Source organism: Drosophila gunungcola, assembly GCF_025200985.1.
Source record: "Drosophila gunungcola strain Sukarami chromosome 2R unlocalized genomic scaffold, Dgunungcola_SK_2 000006F, whole genome shotgun sequence".
NCBI lineage: Eukaryota > Metazoa > Arthropoda > Insecta > Diptera > Drosophilidae > Drosophila > Drosophila gunungcola.
Window position 1 is genome coordinate 1076972 of NW_026453168.1, and position 21632 is coordinate 1098603.

Consider the following 21632-nt stretch of genomic DNA (forward strand, 5'->3'; position numbering starts at 1 on the left):
ATTTCGTTCGAACTGCAGTTGAAGTAAATGCCTGTTGATGAATTCTCGAATACAATTTTCATCAATCCAGACTATTTACTTTAAACACAGTCCAACATTTTTCATCTGCCCGCTGTTTTATTTCCGTTTCCGCATTGGGTTATCACGTTCGCATATGTGTACACATATCAAGTACATATCCCCAATTTCACACACGGTACTCGTCCCGTTTTTTTACACCCTCAAAAACCCCCATGACATGACCCCCTGCGATTGTCGTCGCGGTTGCTGTTTGCTCAACGCTTTTGTGCATTTTACAGCAGTTTTAATTAACGCTCAACAAACTGGATATGGTAATGGGTGTGCAAATCGGTGGGGAGGGGAGGAATTGGTTGGACAAACATTGGTTACCTGCCGGTGGGTGTTGTGTAAAGTGTCAAAATTTGTTTGCCAATCAATCACAAACATACACGACGCAAGCACACAGACAATACAGTCACAGTTGCCGTTTCACTTCCCGAATAGTTTAAGTCCTTAGTTTTGTGTTTTAAAGTTCGGTATTGTGTTTGTGTGTGGTAATTTAATTGATTTGCCGGAAAAGCTGCTAATTCAGAGAGTTACTATGGGGTGATATATATAAATATTGTTGCCATTGCACATCGTATGCGCTCGGCTGAAATTTAATTAAAAAATTCTTGCCCCAAATGGCCACCAAACAGACCAAACGACCAACGCAAACAAAAACACAAACATACACACACACACACACATACACACACACTTTGCTGCAGGGTTAGCGCAAAAATTTAAGTAATTTTCCCTTTTTTACGCTCTCATTTAATTGCAAAAATTAGTATTCCCATTTCCACCCGCAGCCAGCGACTTTAACGAGTGGAAGTGCAACCACGATGCAACATCATACATCCTTGCTGATGTTGCTGTTGCTGTTGCCGTTGCCGTTGCTTTTGAAGCTGTTGCTGCTGTCGTCATCAAATTCATATGCATATATGGGCCAAAGGCCACATGGTGGTTACCAACCGCTGGGCCACGATGTGTCCAGGCTAGCACCACTAGGCACCATTCTCCATCGCCATTCCCCCAGCTCATGCCTTTGCATGGGCTATGAGGCGTAATCGCAACGTGTTAATGCCAAAGTGGGGGCCTGAGAACAGGTGACGATGCCTGGCATTATTCACTTGGCCGAGTGCTGTTTGTTGCCGGCTTTGTTGCTGCTGTGGCAAGTAGAAGCTACTCAGCATAATGCCTCCTTCGTTTGGCCTGCTTTGTGGCCTAAAGTTCGGCCATAGATGGGAGGTCTGCAATTGCTTGTTGTTCTGGTAATATTTAATAGTAGATTAATAATAATCTGTGTACACAGAGTCTTTGTGGCCCTCAGGAATACTTAGAGAAACCATTATGTATGTAGTAAATCTAGACATAGCACAATGTCCTGGTTTCGTATCAGTTTATAATATAATTTAAGTCTCAAACAATCTTAGTTTATAGACGAATTTCAAAAGATCCAAAAAATGCAACAACAATAAATGAAAGCAGACTTTAAAAATTGTGTTAGTAGGTTATGTTAACATTGTTTTTAGTTATCAAACAAAATAAAAATAATATTTTAAAGATTTTACAAACATGCTTAATTAAATTATTAGTTTACTGCCTTTTCTCGTTTACAGGACATAGCCTAGTTGATCATTCACCTGACCTCAAGGACGTGGGTGATCCATGTGCGTGCCCAGTTTCTGGAGCTCCGGCTCGCGTGTGCCTGTGTGTGCGCGAGGCTATTCGAGACCAATTAACATATAACTTTCCCACCGGTAAACAAGTTAAATTGTTAACAGCCATTATGGGCGCTCATAAATGCTGCCGAGCAACTTTGAGACTCACGCCCGCCCTTCCACTTTGTCCCTCGTCCTGCCCCCGCATTCTGTTCAGTTGCCTGCTCCGTCTGTCGGGCGCTTTGTCTTTCATGTTGTTTAATTATAAATGTGGCGTTGAAAGCAAAAGGGCCCTCTCCCCCCTCTGATTACTCCATCAGATTCTGTGGCCAGGCCGTCATGCCAGTTTGCCTGACGGATGGCAACCGACGCCTAATTAGCAGCCTGGGAATGGAACTGGCTCTAGGGATTGTTATGCCATCTATTGTACCTTCAAATTGAATTTATTGATGCACTTTTGTTGCCTCCGCTGTCTGCTTTGCCAGTGGCATTAGCTCTTTTTCTACCGTTTGTGTCTGAACTAGAGCATGATGCAGTTGCAACATGCAAGAGTTTTGCCTTGGTAATGGAAAGCTTTTTGTAACAACTCGTCCATTATTGCTTTCAATTATGAATATCACAATGGAAGCAACGTCAAGTGCAAAGAATAACTAAGCGAGATGAGATTGCATTGAGAAGTGTTGCATAAATGAATGGCTATGTACAAGCAAAATGGCGCCCAACGTATGGCCTCGGATTGTATGCTTAAACTTTTCGATTAGAGTTTAGGCTACAAGTTAATCCACAAGATATATTCTATCTCTAATATGTTTGCAACTTCTGCAGTTTGATCAAGTGGTTTCTTTTAGAGCTTGCAATTGAACTTTTTGATAAGGGGGAAATAAGTTTCTTGCTGGCATTTTTTCTGACCTCAAAGTTTCTTGTGCGAACTGTCAATTTGTCGCATTTTTTATGTGTATGTTGCAGCTTGCAAGTGGGCTTGGCAATTTGGGGACTTTAGCGGTCACACGGGACTCTCGGCTTTGGCAAGGCCATCTGGGCCAACTGGGCGAGCAATGTCACTAGCATGAGTTGCTTTTCTGAGCTGCTTGCCTTATAATAAACAATTGTTGTTAGTTTTTTTTGCTGCTGTTGTTATTGCTTTCGTTGTTGTTGCACTTTCCCTTTCTGGCGCTCACTGAGGCGCAGTTGAAAAAGTAACCTAGTTTCCATGTCGTCAACGTGAAATTAAGGCTATGAGTGTGAGCGTGCCTCCTGTCTGTGGGCACACGCACACATAATAAAAAGGAAACCAAGCGTACCGTGCCGTAATGATGCTGCACACCCACACACACACAGACACATATACACACGTTAACAAACAAAACTATTAAGCGAGAGTATAAAAAAAAGAGCATGATAACCACGGGAAAGGTCTCTGCAGGCCTTGGCTGCTAAGCCTGCTAGTCTGTCTGTCTGTCGGTCAGTTAGTCACCCACTGCCTTATCCACCCCTCTGCTACCCACTGAGAGTTGGTTAAGCATTGTTTGTGCACGGCTAAATAACACTTACACTTGTACACACTCACCGACACAACCACACGCACATACCCATATACCCTCACGCACACACGTGCTGATTAGTTTGGCTTTGCGGCAAGAAGATGCTGCGGCTCCTGATGCAGTCAAAGTCATTAAAGTCATGGTAAGTAAGTACAGCATCATTTTTTATGGCCGTGTGCGTGTTTGCCTGGCAGGTTAGTCAGTTAGTCAGCTAGTCAGTTATGTAATGCTCGAGATTTTGCTGAGCTTTTGCCAGCTCAATATTTGAAAATTCCTTCCCAGCTACTGCGTTGTGTGTTTGTTTGTTTGCTTTGTTTGAGGGCGGTGTTTAAGGAGGGGGAACGTTTGGTTGGTGGACAGAAGGGTGCTGACATACATATTTGTATTTGCACAGTTTTATGGTCTGTAAGGACATATGGCAATATGGCCACACTGACTGTGGTGCTTTAAGCCCGATAATGAAACCAAGCTGACCTCGTTCATTGATTTGCATCGATGTGGCAGAGATGGAATGCAGTTTAAGGAATTCCAACAAGGAAATGCCATAGTTTTTAGTTTTAAATATGAATGGGTAATAATTTGGATCTTAGAGTTGTTAACAAATAAACGCAATCAGCAAGGAATTGGGTATATCTTTGACAAATTTTATTTGAGGCTTTTATTAATGCATGGATAGTTTTAAGTTGTTGAAATTGAATGTTAAAATAATTTGACGCCCAACGTAGGGCCATTGCCTTTTGTTTATGTTAAAATGAGCTTATTATGTTAGTCTTTACTACAAGTCGTTGGTAATAACAAGTAATCGAATCTTTCTGCGCTTTTTGACCTGTACAAATCGAGCAGCATCCATTATTATTTTTAAAAACTCATACTCAAGGCCTTGCCTACTTACAGACTCTGCGCTAGTTGCTGCTGCAGCTCCTCTATTTCCTCCTCTCCCTCAGTCGTTGAACGTCAGTTGGGCAGTCCGGCGCAACCAGAGACCCGGAGACACAGAGGAAACAAAACGTAGAGCGGAACGACAGGACCAATTCGAAGCGGAAGCGAAAACGCAAACGTTAACGAAATCGAATCCAAAGTCAGGGGATAACCAGCTGGCAGGTAGGTGAGTTGCCCAAAGCACAGCCTCTGCGTTGGAGTTCATGAGGGCCGCATGCCCGTCCAGTGCACGGGTGTGTCCCTGCTGAACGAATGCGCCTTCTTTCCGCCCTGGCCGGAGCTAGAGGTCAGCGTGATGGTCAGTACGAATACGCTGGCACAGACCAAGCACAGCAGGACCGTGGATAGAACGATGCAGACGATCCGCTTGCGCTTGCGATCCGCCGCCTCCTCCTCGTCGGTTTCATCGCTCAGCGACTTCTTCTTCAGTTTGTGAGAGCCTCCAGTCACGGATCCCTTCCTTCCGGCAGCCAACTTGTGATGGAATGGCCTCAGCACCTGGGCAGCAAAGGCCGCATCGCTCAGCTCGTGGTCATACGTCAGCGATGATTTCCTCTCGAAGCTCGGTCGCTTCTCCTCCAGAAAGGCAGCCGCCGCCGCCGACGCGGAAATGGGTCGTGGACTCCGCTTGATCTCCTCGATGCTCGAGCCAGGCACAACTGTTGACAGCGGGCGACTGTTGCGTCGGTGGGGTGAGCTAAGCTCGAAGTCGTCGCCCGCCTGCGGACCGCTGCCAGCACTGGCGTCCCCGATAAAGCTCTTGGACTTCTTGGAGGCGCTCAGCGTCTCCCGATAGCTGCGCAGTCGAACGCTGGCGCTGTGCAGGGCTTTGGCCTGCTTGACGCTGGCACTGGCATTGGTGCCCTGAAAGGCCGCTGCTGCCGCTAGAACACCTGGCCGGTGGACGGCTAGCTCCTCCAGATTGCTGGGCGACAGGTAGAGGGAGCGACCCATCTGGGCGCCCCGCTTGAAGTGGTACGCCGCACTGGCCGCCGCCGCCGCACTGTGAAGCTGCAGGCCATGTCCGCCCGCCGCGGCGGCCGCCGCTGCTGCTGCCGCCGAAGTCGATGGACGTCCGTCCAGCTCCAAACTGTGGGTACTCACTTGGCGGGTGTGGGGGTGGTGCGATTCCCGCTTCTGCTTAACGCTATTCGCAGCGGAAGGCGGGTGGGTGGCACTATGGCCGGCGGCTGTATCCTCAAAGGATCCCGCTCCGGAACTCTTGCGCAATCGCTGCACGGCGACGGCAGCGGCAGTGATCTCCGCCAGGCCCAGCTCCTCCATTTTGGTGTGACTGTTGCTGCGCGAACGTGTATCCACGAAGAGTTCATTTTCCAGCGACAGATTGGTGGGTGCCGCAAACAGATTGCGTCCGTTCATCGGTTCCATCAGGTCATCGTTAAGCGACGGATGTCGTATCTGCGACTCCACCACCGATTCCGGCTTAACACTGGGCCTTCGAGCCGGATCATTGAACGATCGATGCGAACGACAGCCCCTTCGGCTGGGCGATGGCGAACGGGATATTTCTTTGGCGCCCGCGGGTGGACCGGGCATTAGGAAGTTGCCCCTCACCGAACTGGTTCGACGACTTGAGGCCCCCGAGCCGGCTGCAACGGCCAACTGTATTTGGTCCAGGGCGGCGGGATCCTGTTGCGCGTGGAAGGAATGCGTTTTCTTCATCTGAAAATTGGTAGACGGATGGACGTCAATGGTGTCGGATCGCCGGAACAGGTTCTTCTTCAGCGGATGCGTGTGCATTGGGCGTTGGGCGGGGGCAATTGTTGGATTGGGCATATCGTCCATGTCAATAAACTGAATGGGCGATGTGCTCCCGCCCAACGATCTGCCCATACCCATGCCGCCCAGGCCCACGCCCAAGCCCATGCCGCCCACGCCCACACCCAAACTGCCCACACCGACACCATCGCCCAGGCTGCTGCTGCTGCTGACCAGGTAAATGTCCGGCTGCTGGCGGTGCTGCTGGCCCAGCACCGGGCTAACCGCGTGTGAGGTTGGTGAGCTCTTCGAGTGCGCATGCTGATGCGGATGCGGATGCGGATGTTGAAGCTGATGTGGATGCGTATGTTGTTGCGGATGTTGGCGGTGCGATAGTGAATGCTGCTGGTGGGTTGTTTGTTGATGCCGGGCAGCAGCTGCCTGTGCAGCAAGTTGCTGAAAAGTGTGCAAATGCAACTGATGTTGCTGTTGTTGTTGTTGTTGTTGGTGTTGCTGGTGTTGTTGTTGTTGCTGATGGTGTTGTTGTTGTTGTTGTTGTTGGAGGAGATGATGGTGTTGCTGGCGGGCAGATAGGGCTGGCGAAACGGCACCACTGCCGGGGCCGCCACCACCACCACCCATGCCACGCTGACTAGGGTGGGATAGAATATGTTGCTGTTGCTGTTGTTGTGCTGGGATTGCTAGGGTCTGCGGGGGTAGGGCGCCGGATCGGGAATGGGGCAGGGGCGAGGCCGAGCGGTGGATCAGCGGCTTCTCACTGATGACAATGCCCTCGCCCTCCAGATCCATCTCCATGTCCAAGTCCATGTCCATGCCCATCTCCATGCCCATTTCCATGTCCAAATCCATGTCGAGATCGCCGGAATCGGGTGCATAATTATCGATGGCCATGGACAGGGATCGATGGATGGGCTTCAGCTTGGGCGGTTTCTTTTTGGTGGCGGGATTGTCAAAGGACGAGGTGCCCGACGTGTGCTCCTCGTCCGCCCCGCCGGCGGTCAGATACGGATCGAAACTGTGCACGGCCACCACATGCTGGTGGTGTCGTTGCTGTTGGTGGCGCGACGACTGCTGCTGGTGGTGCTGCTGCGACGACGACTGTTGCTGCTGGTGGTGCTGCTGCTGCGATGACTGCTGACCACCGCTGCTGCCGCGCTCCATGCGGTAGTAGTACTGCCGGGGATATCTATGGTAGTAATGTGCAATTGTGGTGCTGGTATGTGGTTAGGTGGAGTGGATCAATCGGGGGAGCTATCGGGAGCTACCAGGAGGCTATGGGTTGGCTAGGGTTGTTCACTCTGACCTGTCAGCCCCTAGAGATCGGTGGTTTGGCTGGCTCTCAAGGTGGCTGCACCGCAGTGTCGACTGCGATTGCGTTTGCGTTTGCGATTGCTGTTGCAAGTGTTGCTGGTATTGCAGGTGTTATATATTTTGTGATTGCTGAAGGGTGCTTTTCTATTTTATTTTTGAATTGATTTGATAGTGCTGGATTGTTCTAGGTGGTGCTACACGACAAACACGGACACCGATCGTGGTACGGATGTGGGTTGGGGGTTGGTGGCTGGGGATACACACACACATACACACATATGTGAACGGGATTGTACACACACAGCGAGAGCTTAAAGGTGCAAGGACATTCGGCAAGACAGGGGAAGTTTGGTTTTGGTTTGGTTTGGTTTGGTTTGGTTTGGTTTGGCTTGATTTGGCTTTTGTATAATTTATGCGGCCGCTTTGCCGAATTCTCTCTGCTTGTGCGTTTCTGGCTTTATCACTGTTTCTGCTGTTTTTGGTGTTTTGGATTTCTTGAATGTTTTTGCTTATTTTGCTTATTTTGCTGTTTTTGCTGCTTCATTTATGGCTACTTCTCGTCTAGTGCGTGCAATTAAATTCCTTTTTAGCTTTCTAGCTGCTACTGCGCTCACTGTTTTATTGTCACATTGTGTACGTGCTTGTTGTTCTTGTTGTTTTATTTATTGCAATTCAAATGAGTTTTTGTTGTTGTTGTTTACGTGGCTTGATGATGATTATGATGGGAACCTGCTAGCTGGTTGTTGTGTTTTTTGGTTGTACAAAATGCTCTGTTCTTGTGTTTTTTTTTTGTTGTCTTTTGATAAAGTTTTTGGTTTCAGTTTCTGTTTCTGTTTTTTGGATTTGGTTTTTGTTTTTTTTTTTGCTTGGTTTGCTTGCTACACTCATTAAAATTGGCAAATACAAAAGCACAACTAGAAGTAGAGAAGAGAGAAATTCGTAAAAAACATATTAGCAAGCGGGGCCGGGGACTGTGATGGGTGGTGGTGTTGGGTATTTTGGTGGCAATGTCGTGTGGTGTTTGTGCCATGTGCAGAGTGAGTGATGGAAAGCAGGCTTAAAATGTTAGGAGACTGGTGAGCGAATCGAATAAGAGCTAAGTTTGAATAAAATCAAGAAAAAAAACGCCACGGTTTTTCCTAATTGAGCCGAGTCAAGCTCTAATTAATGAGTCATTGAGAATGGTCCAGTAAGCTTAAGTGTTCTTTCTGGTTTCGTAAAACTTTATTTAAATTTAAGTAAAAGTTGGAAACCTACTTTAATCCAAGGCAATGTTCGTTTAGTATTTTAAATTCCATATATTTTCACCCCAAATAATTAAAAAACGAAGCAACTAAAGGATTGGTGGTAGTGAAAACTACAAACTTATATATAACGCATATTTTAAAGGAAGTTTGTTAAATTATTTGGGTATTTAACATATTTAAAAGCTCACTAGTGAACTCTTGGTAACTCGTAGTCAGAACAGCAGTCTTAAGCGTAATTAATCAGCAGTATATGACCAGAGTAAATATGTGTGTTGTTTTAAAAGCAAACAATTAGTAAACTTTTGTTAAGCGTAGGACTTTAGCTTGACATAGTTTTAATGCATTTCAGAACAGATAATTAATTCAGTTGGGTCCTGGCATTTGGGACATTCCCTTAATCGCCCCCAGAGCTTCGCCGAAACTTTCTCATACATTTTTAAAAATGATAATCCCTTTAGTTTATTTGGCCTCGCTGCGGCATGGCTTTACGGCCTTTTGCGATTGCCGGCCGTAAGTCGATCACGTAGCGGTCTCGTTGTCGGGTAATGTAGCATAATCAAATTTAATCTATGAAACTGCCCTCGTAGCCGCAAATTCCCAATTCGGTCCACCCCTCTTTTACACCGGCAAAGAGTTGGCCAACACAATTCATCATTCAGCTATACCTTTGGCAGGCCTCGAGCCGAGGAATTGTAACGTTTTGCATAATTTAAAGCGACAGGCCACACAGCCAGCCACTTCCACTTTTACGTCCACTTCCAGTGGCACTGGCAAAAAGGGCTCCGTGAAGCGAAAGTCCTTTGCCACTGTCACTCAGAGTGTTAATTTTTCAGAGCTCATTGATGGATGAGCGCGTCGGTTGACGTTTATGTACGATGCCGGCCTAGACTTCCACAAATGAAGGCCAGCTAGCAGCCCGTTAAAAATTAACGCCACCAGCCTGGCCATGCTACCAACCAAAACGAGTTAACCATATTAAAATTTGCTTATGCCAAAATGTCGAGTGGCCCCAAATGCTCCCGAGACACTTAACATCACGTACATTAAATAGGTTTAAGGCAGCTTAAGTGGAATGAAAAGTGGTGAGAAATATAAGTACGTGTATGATAGATGCGAGTCACACAGATGTTTCAGTAACCATATGCCATTGTCAATGGCAACGTCTGTTACTGGCGTTACATCACAAGCTGGAGGTAATCTGGATTGGGTCGGAACCAGCCTATCGAGTGTCTTAGTCGTTCGCTTTGTGCGGCGACACTTGCCACATTTCTCTGTCGAGCGCTTTTGTGTCACATTTTTGTGAGATGGATTCCTTTGGCTGGGCCTGGATTCAATTTCAAAATCGTGTTCGGGCCAGAGGTTCAACTGTGATATGCTACGTAATCCCGAACAGGTTCCTACTAATGCTGGCATGCTGGGTGAAAGGTGAAAGTTGATTTACTGTGGACCTCTACCTAACATCTCTCTTCTGATGTAATTCAAGGAAATTAACAGGTTTTCATGGTAAGGAAATATTTGGCTATGATGTTTTAATATACCAAAGTAATAACAATTTTTATCTAAAGATTCGATTTCCTCAATTTGCTTATTCACTATCTAGTTTTTGTAAAGTTTAGTGTTTCATTCTAAGCCAAAAGTTAGTTGTTATACATGTTTGTTTGTATACAGTTGCCAAAAGGCAATCTATGCTTATTTGCTTACCAAACATAATCCCTTATCGTCAAGTTTGAATCGCTTGGGCAGCCCCAACAGATTACTTCCTCTTTCTTAACCAAGATTTAGCTTATCTAAATTGTATATTTAATATAAGCTCACAACCTTTTCAGTTGTATGTAACCCTATTAAGATGTCTGTTGCCACCTCGTAGAGCTATATTAATTTCCCATTTCTTTCGCTCAAGCTAATACAATTTGTATCCCATTCCCCCTTCTCCATTCCGCTCTCGCCCTAATTGACATAAACAATACTTAATTAACATAAAACTAACATTCCCGACCCAATGGCAAACCCAATTTAAACAGCCATACGTGCGTAATTAAGTCCGCCCTTGGCGTGCCACGCCCCCCTTTGGGGCTGCTACCATAGCTCCAAGTGGTTTCATGTGGAAAACAGGGAGGTGTGGGGGCGCTAGGTTGAATGGGGGCATTAAAGCTGGAGGCTTCTGGTCGCGCTAGTGTGAAAATCAAAGTGGCATTAAATGCACGCCCACGCACTTTGGTCAGAATATGGTTGGATATATCTGGTTGGCAGGAGCTGCCGCAAAAGGGGGCGTGGCAGCAAGTGCGACCAATTAATTTCTGCCGTTTCTGGTGGCTACGGTTGTCGTAAACAACCAAGGCGATTGCCGCCAACCAAGACAACAGATGTCACTTAATATTATTAAATCTGTGCACCGTGTTTGCCTTAAATCTTTTTTTGGCCATAAATGTATTTACACAAGGACGAATTAACGTGCCGTTTTGGTAAGAGTATGAGTATGGTATATATGGTATATATGGTATATACATATGTGTTTCCTGCTGTGACGTTGCCTTAATCCGATTAAATGACGAAAATTATGCAGGGGAATGCAGTCTTCCTCGGCAAAGCGACGTCCTCGAAAGCGATGAAGGAGCTGAAGTCCTTCGCCTCTTCATCCTTCCACACAATTAAAATTCCCTCACACACGAAACGGCGGGCTTTTGCTTTTTGCCTTTGCTGATTTCATTTTATTTAACAGCAGGCCATGGAAAATGTTTATTTCATCCTTTCGATAGTTACACAGGGATAATGATCATTTGCCGCAGCATAAGAAGGAGTCTCTAATCGTAATCTCTTCAGATTCCATCACATTGAGAAGTGTTTTTAAGAGATTGCCCCAGATTAACAAATTCTGAAGCCTTCGAGCTGTTTAAGTGCATTGCATTGCATTGCATTTAGACACCATTAACATTCCGAGTGCCCGAAATAACCATAAGATGATTAAATAGGAATAACGTTGGGCTATTTGCAAATGCACTTGCTTCGCTGAAAAGCCCACACAAGCTGCTTTTAGTGTGATATTGATTTATATCCTACTTAAACTACCTTTCTGTGCCTGTTTTTTTTTCGGTATATATTTTTTTCACAGACTGAAATTCAAGCTTACTTGAAATGTGATCTTATTCTTGAACTTTTACCGCTCTTTCAGCTTTAAGTTTAATATTGCATTACTTTGAAACTGTGTGCTTAATATTTACAATTCATAACAATGAATTACTTTAATGTTGCTGACAACGACCACTGACCAAATATTGCGAAAACATTTTTTATTTGCTTATTCTTATACCAACTCAGCAGCTCCTTTCGTTTTGAGTGAAAGGAGCGCCTGCAGTTATGCAATGTTATTTTAAAGCGAATTCCACTTTCACAATGCAAGCAGCACACTCCCGTTTCTTGTGTGTTTCTGTGTTTTTTGTATTTTTGTGTTTTTTTAGCTGCCGACATTTCTTAGTGGCTGGCTGTCAGCGGCAAATGCAAAAGCCAAACTCGAACGGAATGTCTGTCAGTTGGGCGTTTTGGACTTCCAGTTTAATTTGAATTGTTTGCGGAGGGTAAGCATTTTTAGTGCTACTAAGAGCACGAGCATGACCACGCCCTGTCCATAATCTTATTAAGTGCGCTGAGTTCCTTAATAAACAATCGTAAAAACTTTCGAAACACTGGCGAGTGCAGCCAACAGTCCTGTATTTCAGCCACATTATTTCCGCTTATCCCTCACCGAGCAGAGAGGGCAAATCTAAACGAGAAATTACGAACTAGCACACACAGAGTTTAAGAACTGAAGTTTTGTGACGGGGCATGCACAGGGAAAAATGTAATTAAAAACAATAAAGACTCAAAAACAGTCTTTGGGAGAATTAAGAATATTATAATAATAATTATTTAACTAACTATATTATGAAAAGAAATTATGTGTCTCTCTGGTGAAATGTTTAAAAAGAATTCACTGTATTTTGAAGACAATTGATTTTCAAATTGTTGAAAATCATATTAACATTTAATTGTTCAAAATAGTATTTTAAGATGTTGAATTGGTACTATTATATATTTAAATGACTGTCAAAAATATGGCTAATTAATAAGCTTTTACTAACATTTTTAAAGACCGTCTAAAATTACCACTAAAAGCCATATCTGTATGAATAACTTATTACTTTAAATTAATATTTAAGAAAAAGTACATGGAAACTGAATATATACATAAAGCCTAACTCTTGGTTATGTAGAATATATATGGTACTTTCAAATGAATTCTCAATACATACTGTAATTTTTCTCAGTGCATTTGTAGCTGCCCCAGCGCCTTCGGTGGCAAATTCAATTAAATAACTGCACAGAAAACTTTCGCAAAACACAATTCAAGAAATTCTTGAATGCCTTGCTACACTTTTGACAAAATTTATACACATTATGTCGCCGCAAAAACATTCCACAAAGTTGCTACCGAAAGTGAGGTCCAAGAATCGAGCTCCACTGCGACTAACACTTACACGGCCATCTAAGCCAGCTCTGCTGATGAATTGTTGACCAGAAAATATATAAGTGGCCCGGAATGAGCTAAAAACAGTGGCCCGAAAACTTTATCCACTCGGATTGAAGCATGTTGCCTGTGGGTTGAAATGAGTTTGCAGTGACCACAGAGCGGCCAGCTGAGATTCAGCAGCCTTGGGATGGATGGCGGCATCATTTTATTTCACTTATCGCTTTTGGGCACCGCACAAACCAATCCGTAATGAACAGGGCCCGGGCATAAAGTTTCATTTAAGCAGATATCAACCGTATGCTGGCCAAACAAAAACAATTGCAGAAGGATGGGGAAAGGAAAACCCAGCGCAACTGGAAAGGAAAACGGAAGACAAACAAAATGTTCTGGCCTGGCCCCAAGGTTGCCCAGCTCCAGCTTCAGCTTCGGCTTCTTTGGGCTCCAGTGTTGGACTTACGGAAATTCTTGTTTACGGCATTCGCATGTGTTTTGCTTTTGTTTTCTCATGTCTGATTCATAAATTCACACGGACTCTTTCTGCTTCGCAAATTATTGTTTAATATGTTTTGTCTATGCGTTGTGTAATTGTTTCTCTAAAACAGACACTCTCATAACTTTTCCCGAAAAGCTGGCAGCAAAAGGGACTAACTTCAACCTTGAGGTGAGAGAAAAAACGAAAATGTCTATATTAATACTATTTGCCGGGAAAGGATTTGAAAACTTTCCATCGGATTTGTCAGGGACTTTCAATCGAAAGTACAAAATAATAAAAGTGAACCATGAAGCTCTCTCTTGGATGTATTATAAATTCAGTCAAAGGGGATTTGCCAAAGTAGATAATCTACACGATGGCATATTGAGAGTCGGGCAGGTCGTAGGACTTCATTAAATGACAGCGCATAAATAAGGAACGCAAACAAATGGCTGTCATGGCCAAAAATATACAAAAATACACGAGGACGTATGCGTACCGCGTATCCAAGTTCGATTTGTGAAACTCTTATGGCGCAGCTCTTGTCGCCTGAAAAACTTTTCCGTTGTTTGTGCTTACAATGTAACGTGACAGAAGAAATTAATTGATTTATGCTGCCAGCGGCAGAGGAAACGGAATGTTTATAGAAACGAACGATGCACTGACGAAAATGTATTGTTTTTCACTTTGCTCTAATCTGATATGAATCAGCTCGTTTCGAAGTCTCAAGTCATCGAAAAACAATTAAAATGATGCCAAAAATTATGCATATATGTATTTAATTAAATAAATGTAAGCTGAGAACCTTTAAGTGTCTTATTTCTGTTGACAACTTCTAGACGTTTTCAATTGTCCACTTCTAGAAACATACCGAAAATATCGGTCATAGAAATAAAGATGTTTAGAAAGGTTTTATTGTGTAAAAAAATATTTGCCTTCTTCTAGGCGCCCTAGTTAAATATTTAAAAAAAATGGTAGAGATTTGGATTATATGTAACATACATTAATCAGTTTTAAAGTTTCTCCCTGTGTAATTTAATTCCGTAGCGTTATCAGCACGCATGCCCCGCCCATTGTTGCACAATTTTTCGCAATAACTCAGATGCAGCTCAGAAGGCAGCTGCTGCAGTCGAAATTGGAAAAATTTTGAAGGCTGCAACCGCAGCATTGGTTGGGAAAAAACCTGGTGAACGTGACCTGGGTTCGTTCTTCGGGCCATATTGATTCGTTTATGTTGTGTAATTTGACAAACATAAATAAATTAGACCAGGCAGTGTAACGACAGAAGGGAGGACGGATATTGGCATGGCAACAGGAAACGACAGCGGCAAAGGCAGAAATAGAAACAAAGGCAGACGCAGCGGCCTCTGAAACTGAAGCTGAAACAAAGGCAAACAGCATCGAAACGGAGAACAGTGAACAGAGAACACAGAACGAGAACGTTTCCCCAGCGGAAACGGAAATCTCAGGTGTTTGCTCTGGCCTTTGTTGCTGCCTCTTGTTTTACCGCTTTTCCATTTTCCTCTGCCACTGCCTCTGCCTCTGCCAGCTGCTCGCGTCTAAACATCTCCCCGGCTAATTAATCTTATTTTGGCATTTGGGCTGGGAATTTTCTCAACATCATTTCCCAGCTGGGTTCGGGATATGACGAGTATATATGAAGTATGTGTGGAGCACATTTAGCAACAGCAAAAGCAAAAGCAACAGCAACACGTACCTAAAGTAAGCGCATTCTAAACGCTGACACTGATGCTTGACACCAATGACGTAATGAATGTCTCCAGAAGATGGTTCTCCGCTTTTGACGAATGTCTCTGGCCGGAAGAGCACGCAAAACAATTTCAAGTGTCGTCACTGCCGTTCAGGTGCTCCATCACATGGGCATGTTCATTTGTTGCCGTCCTACCTACGCTGCTACCAACTCCACTCCACTTCACTCCACTCACCTGGAACCCCCGTTCGCGAACTTGCAGTTTGTCAACGACACTTGCATAGAAATGGCACCGAACTAAATCGCATAAATCTCATGGGACTGCAGAAAAAATAACAAAAAAAAGACTGATAGTGTCCATTTTACAGACTGGGATACACTCAATGCACAGAAAGAAAACTATTATACACAAAATGCAAAACAAAACTTCTTTAAACTTGCTAGAATTTAAAAAAAATTTAAATGCAATTCGTTGTTGCTTCCCTTCAAACACCTAAGCCATTTGTTTCAAATTAACCTGGATGTTCTTAACATTTTCTTGAACTCATTTTTAATAACTTTATGCTACAAAGAAGTAGACTGTTTTGGTTAACAGTCCTATATTGCACATTTCAAGTTACCTTATAAATTTGTTTAGTATTAGTTATAGTAATTAGAAATATTAATATTAGTGTTAAGTGTCAATTAACGATTCAGCTATAAATAATTATACTATAAATCTGTGAATGTATAATTTGTATGTAAACATAAGTCCCTTCTTCTACTTTCTAAAACTAAAAATACATTTTTTATGCTAGGAACAGAAAATAACTCAATACAAATACAATTTTTTATTATCTTCACTAAATAAAAACAAAGATGAAAGAAAAAGGAAAAGAAAAACAAAGAAACGTTAAGTATATTATAGTAAAAAGAAACTCTTTAAAAAATCGAGTTTTAAATTAAAACAAAAAAACCGTTGCTGTTAAGTAAAGCTTGGTTTACTAATCTTAATCTCGTCGTAAGCAAAAAGACAGTAAATTTTGTCTGTGCATTTAGGAATAGAAATTCAGAAGATAGACTCCGAGTCGTACAGAAATTATGAATAGGAAATGACAACCGTTCGCACACGTTTTGTATGCGTTGACTATACCCATATCAATCCAACGACAGTGAACAGCGCATAAATGGGATACAAATGTACACACGGCGTATACGTATTATTTTTTTTTTTGTGCATTTCTGATAAAGCTCCTACTATTTTGTTGTTTCTCCATTTGAGCAATTTTACATAGAACGTATAAGCTGATTACGATTTAAGAGTATCCGTATGCTTTATTTTTTTCCATTGCAAGATTAGCGCAGCTAAGGGAAAAGCAAATGTATGCGTGGGCCTGACAAGATATCATTGAGGGAGATGGAAAGTCAATATTTTCCGATGGCCAACCAAAAATTATTATAGATACAATTTGCGATGCAGTCGAATAAATCCATTTATGGTATTTTGTTTTTCACTCGATTGGACACAAGGAAATGTTTAATACATAGTATGAATTGATTTTCATTGAATTTCAAGCAGAAAGGAATTTGTGATGGTCGTTTATTTCCCAATTTGGACACCTATAATTGGAAAAGGCTTAAGAAATATTCATATTTTTGCGAGTATTCAAATTATACATGAATGTCAATGTATGCCAATTATACAGAATATTTTTTTAGACTTTTTCATTTGGAAGCTGAATTTTGATCGGTTTAAAAGATGGTCAAAGACCAATGAAAGATGCCACAAAGCGAAACCTGCACTCATCAACTTGGCCCCTTTTAGTGAACTTCTATTGAGCCAAATGCGATCCATTAATGGTTGAAAAAGGCAAGAGGAAGTCACCAATCGAAAATGTTGGCCATTTGGGAAAACTCGTCACAAAAGCAGTTGAAAGGCCAGTTGCAGTTTTGGTTCAAAGAATGCTCGAGTAGAGTGGATAAAGTGTTTTGCCATAACGAGTTTTGCAATGCATGTCATACGCAGGGATCCACCATCAGCCGGTCATTTCCATTTAAGTTGGCCACAGTTAAGTGGCAAATAAATTAAAATTGGTAATATAAATCTAATCCGGCCAACTATGTATCATCAGTTCACCACACAACCATTCCATTCCATCCCATCCCAACACATCCTCATCCTCATCCACATCCATTCAGTCCCGGCGTCAAGTTGAAAATGTAATTTGAGCACAAATTACATTTGAGTGTGGAATTAGCACAGTTGTCAATCTGTGTCCGAGTGTGTACGCAGTCTGGTTGTCCATGTTGCAGCATATTAATGGCTCCGGCCACATTGTCCTGGTTTGCTGGACAAACCAGTTGCCATCCAGCTGGGCTCAAAACTCGTTTACGTCCGCTGCCGGACGGAAAATTTGAAAATTCATGAATTCCTGTGAGCGAGGAGGTCAGAGCATACGCACAGGAGCTGTTTACATTCAATTTACGGCAGGGAGCAGAGCGGCGAGGTCGTGGCTATGTTTGTTTTCCCCTCTGTCATGATTATACTGCAGAATGCAACAAAAAAATTGGAATGGGAAGTGCTTGCGGTGGTCCAATCAAAAGCTACCCACAGAACTCGGTCACCTGTTGGCCGAGCAATTTAATTACTTCATTTCCATTTGGCGGCATTAACAATAATTGCATTACATTAACACATAGACAATTTGCTGCATTTTGTTCAAATGTAAATTTATGCCATCGAGTGAAAGTCAAACCATCGACAATGGTAAATGGGCCGATCAATTGCATTATTATTATTTTTCAGCTCGACGCCAAGTGCAAATGCCAATCGTCAAAAACCAATACAGTTTTGGAATTTTCCGCTTTCATTTTGCAATGTCCTGCTGTGTTCCTGCATTTGCAATGTTTTTCATGCTAATTTATGAGTACAAAAGCCTGTCTCCCGACCCTATCACGCTTGGGCACACACAGTGCGTATGCTTAACCAGGCGCACACACTGCCAATTTATGCAGCAGCGGGCGATTTGGGTGGTGGTCGGTGTCCAGCCTGCCTTTGTTCTACGGCTCCCAGTCAATATTAAACAATACCTTGTATTCAAATTCATTCTGCCACAACGTGTCCCTCACGAGCAACAAATATTAACATTTAATCCGGTATGTCTGGCAAAATTACAAGCTTGATTGATTGTTGACCTTTTTGGTTTCATTACTTATTGGATTTTGAATAATGTTAGATTAGCTATTGGATTTCTTGAAAACTGACAAACGAAGTTTTTGATTGAATTGTTAAGTTGTTTCAATGGAATTGCCGTTAGAAACCTAATATAATTCCTTTGGTTACAATAGGAAGTTTAATGAGAAAGGAGTATTTTCCTTTTAAAACACAACACAATGTTTGCTTTTACTTATATTTATATGTCAACAAATATATGTTTTGCCTGCAACTATATCCTATAAATATAAATCTTCTTTACTTTTATTCATAATGGGATTTCAAATTTTTCAAAGTATTTCTTCCATTTAATTTACGATTCGTGCATATGTTACCAACATGGTTAATGGGAACTGGCCAAAAACCAAGCAGCTTAAGGGCTTATCCGCCTGCTCCCGCATTTCAGGGTTTTTCGTAGCTTGGTCAGACTGCAAATTGCTTATGCTCTTTGCGTAATTACAAGTGCTGCCAGCCACCTGAAACCGGCCACGCCCCTCTTTTTACCTCCTGCCCCAGCAACAATTCGCATGTAGCTCCATGATATGAGTCCACTTCCTGGGGTGTGTTCAAAGTTTGTTTTAAAAATTCACATTGCCAAATGGAATGAATATAAATTTGTAAAAATATTACATTACGCTCGGATGTCTAGGACAGATGTATGGAGCTCTTGAGGGTGAAGTTGGCTTATTACTTGCAATGAATAAATAAACATGGGATCGTGCAAACGCACACACACACACACTACACTGTACAGTATACACAAGTCCTGCGAGTGCCTGTGTCCTACATGTTGCCCTCGTCCTCAGACCTCCTCGCAGTATCCTTCCCTGTCACCCAGTCACTGTTCATATTTCGCAAATAGTTGACATTTTTCATTTGCATCAATTCCGCTGGCACATTTCGCTGTTCGTCTCTTCCGTAGTCTCGTTCGTCGTTATGGTTATTAAGAAATCGAAGTTTTACCGGAGAGGTTCCGCCGTAGAGCAAGGCTAAATTGAAGACGTGGTTTGCCCTTCCTTGTGCTTTCTTGAAAAGGGTATTATAATTTTTTTGCAAATCAGAAAAGATTTATAATGATGTCCGGAATGCCACAGAGTCTTCAGTTATTTAAAATTAAATACCAAACTAAAGGCAAGAAATATTGATGTCAAGTTATAGCAAATCGGTTATATAATATATTAACATTGAATTGAACTGCATTATTTTGAAAGGCTTTTAAACGTTGGAAATAATTTTTATTTGGTATTCAACCATATTTAAACTTGTTAAGCTTTATTTTAGTTAGTTTTCTTTGTACGTTTGAAAGGCTTTCTACACACTTTGTTGCAACTTTGGTATTTATCAAATTTAAACTTGTTGAGCTTCACTTTATCAAGTTTATATTTGCTTTTAGTTATACTTGTTTTTGTTGGGTTATGGTTATTTTAAAGCCAACCAGGATTGTATAGATAAACAACTAAATTTATGGGACAACTTATGCCTTAAAACGGGATTTTAAACTTCTTATATCAATCTAAACGAAAGACTCTTTCAAAAAATAATAACAAAACCGAAGATATAAATGCTAGGCTGCAGTTTATTGAATGCTTTATGGTATATATTTTGGTAACTTTTAAAAAGGAAATTCAACCTTTGAGACAACACAGAGTGTACAAATATCGGCCTGTCGAAGTTGGAATAATGTGTTCTTTCTGTTTCTTGTTCTGGGGAAAAATTGACAGCTTCGCACTGCCTTTTCATTTCATTTTCTTTTTCGTTGGCTGACACACCCGGCGGTGGGAAACGGAAAAGTTGAACTCGAAATTGACTTTTTCCGTTAAAATTTGATGCACTTTACGGCAACGCTTTCGCAATACTTGCAGCATCAGAAAGCAATATTTTTATTCCCATAGTGCATTACTCTAATCATCAAAGGTGAGTTCACCCCGCCCCCCATGATTTTTTCCCCTTTGAAGGCAATCTGTGAAATGGATATTCATCTCATTTTGTTTGCCCTTGCTGGCTGGTGTTTGATCGAATGCAAAATGAAAAGGCAACAGAGTGAGTACAGTCTATGGGTCTATCAGTGCATTATTGGATTAATCAATCAACTTGCAACAGTATCTATTCAAGAAGTCATTTCCATAGTCAGTCAGCCGTGGCCCAAGGCTATAGAATATATAGATATGTATTTGTACAAATGGAGGAAGGGCTAATGTTTATTGCCCCGCGGAAAATGTGGAAACATTTGGCCGACCCATTAAGCGAGAATTGGCAATTTAACAATTTCTGAATAATTAATATTCAATTATGCAACTGCGTGCAATGACAAAGAAATCGAAAACGGATAGAGCAAAAAATGCGATACACAAGCCATTATCCAGTGCACATGGCCGTGTTGATGGATTATTTATGTTGCGGTAATTATACAAAAGGGTTGGAGTGCGGGAATGCATAGCCGGACAAAGAAACTGTGCTGCGGGCCTAGAGATACAGCAAAGAACTAAACTGTTATCGCCGACCAGCTGCTGGATTTTCCCACCCATATCTCTCCTCCCCTTTTCCTTATTTTTTGTGCGTCTGGTTCTTGGCCCTTTTTTGCAATAACCGCAGCGAACAACGACCAGAAGCACTCGGGGCCATCAATGTAGGGCCATTTCATATGTCGCACTAAGGATTGTCAAAATATTGGACATGTTGGAGGCACTCGCACTCGCACTCGCACACACAACACACACACGTCTCACACACACACAACGCACCAACCCGAGCACACATACTTATGCGGCGCATTTAGCATCATGTGTACAAAAGCAGGTCAATACTTTTGTGTTTTTTGTTACTACTGCAGACCCGATCCAACCCCTCCCCCCTCTTTCCTTCCCAATCCCCTCACCCACTGCAAAGTGAAACGTAAAATTGTTTTTTTGTTTGTTTGCTTTTCCCCCTGTTTATTCAGTCGTTGTCGGGGCCCCGTTTGGTTTGCTGTTTGCTTTCGGCCGAACAGGAAAAGGAACAGCGATAGGAACGGCAAAAGGTAGCGTGGTTATAGAAGGATATAGTGGGTGTGCGGTTGGGCGACATCGGGCAAATAGAGAAAAAAAAACCTATAAATTCAGTATTAAAGCATAACATTTTGACAATTGGTCACGGCTCAAATGGCTTAGTCCATCAACTGACAGTTTTTGTGGCACTTTACAGTTGCTTTTTTGTAAGCTAAGTAAAGACTTACACAGAACAAATTTATTTCAAATTTTTAAAGGATTTTAAAATTTATTCCAAATGTTTA

The 21632-nt window shown here is 42.5% G+C and overlaps 1 protein-coding gene across 9 annotated transcripts in view; it reads right to left on the reverse strand.

Annotated features, from left to right (window-relative positions):
• LOC128254619 (ecdysone-induced protein 74EF) overlaps positions 1-21632 on the reverse strand; it is a 75296-nt gene that overhangs the window by 4097 nt on the left and 49567 nt on the right. For 4 of the 9 annotated variants that reach the window (XR_008267569.1, XR_008267566.1, XR_008267568.1 and 1 more), the window contains exon 3: positions 4140-8151. The exons of 4 other annotated variants lie outside the window; for them this stretch is intronic. The gene's annotated coding sequence lies outside the window, so the exon portion shown is untranslated. The remainder of the gene's footprint in view (positions 1-4139; positions 8152-21632) is intronic. One more of the 9 variants, XR_008267570.1, reaches the window with a different exon arrangement.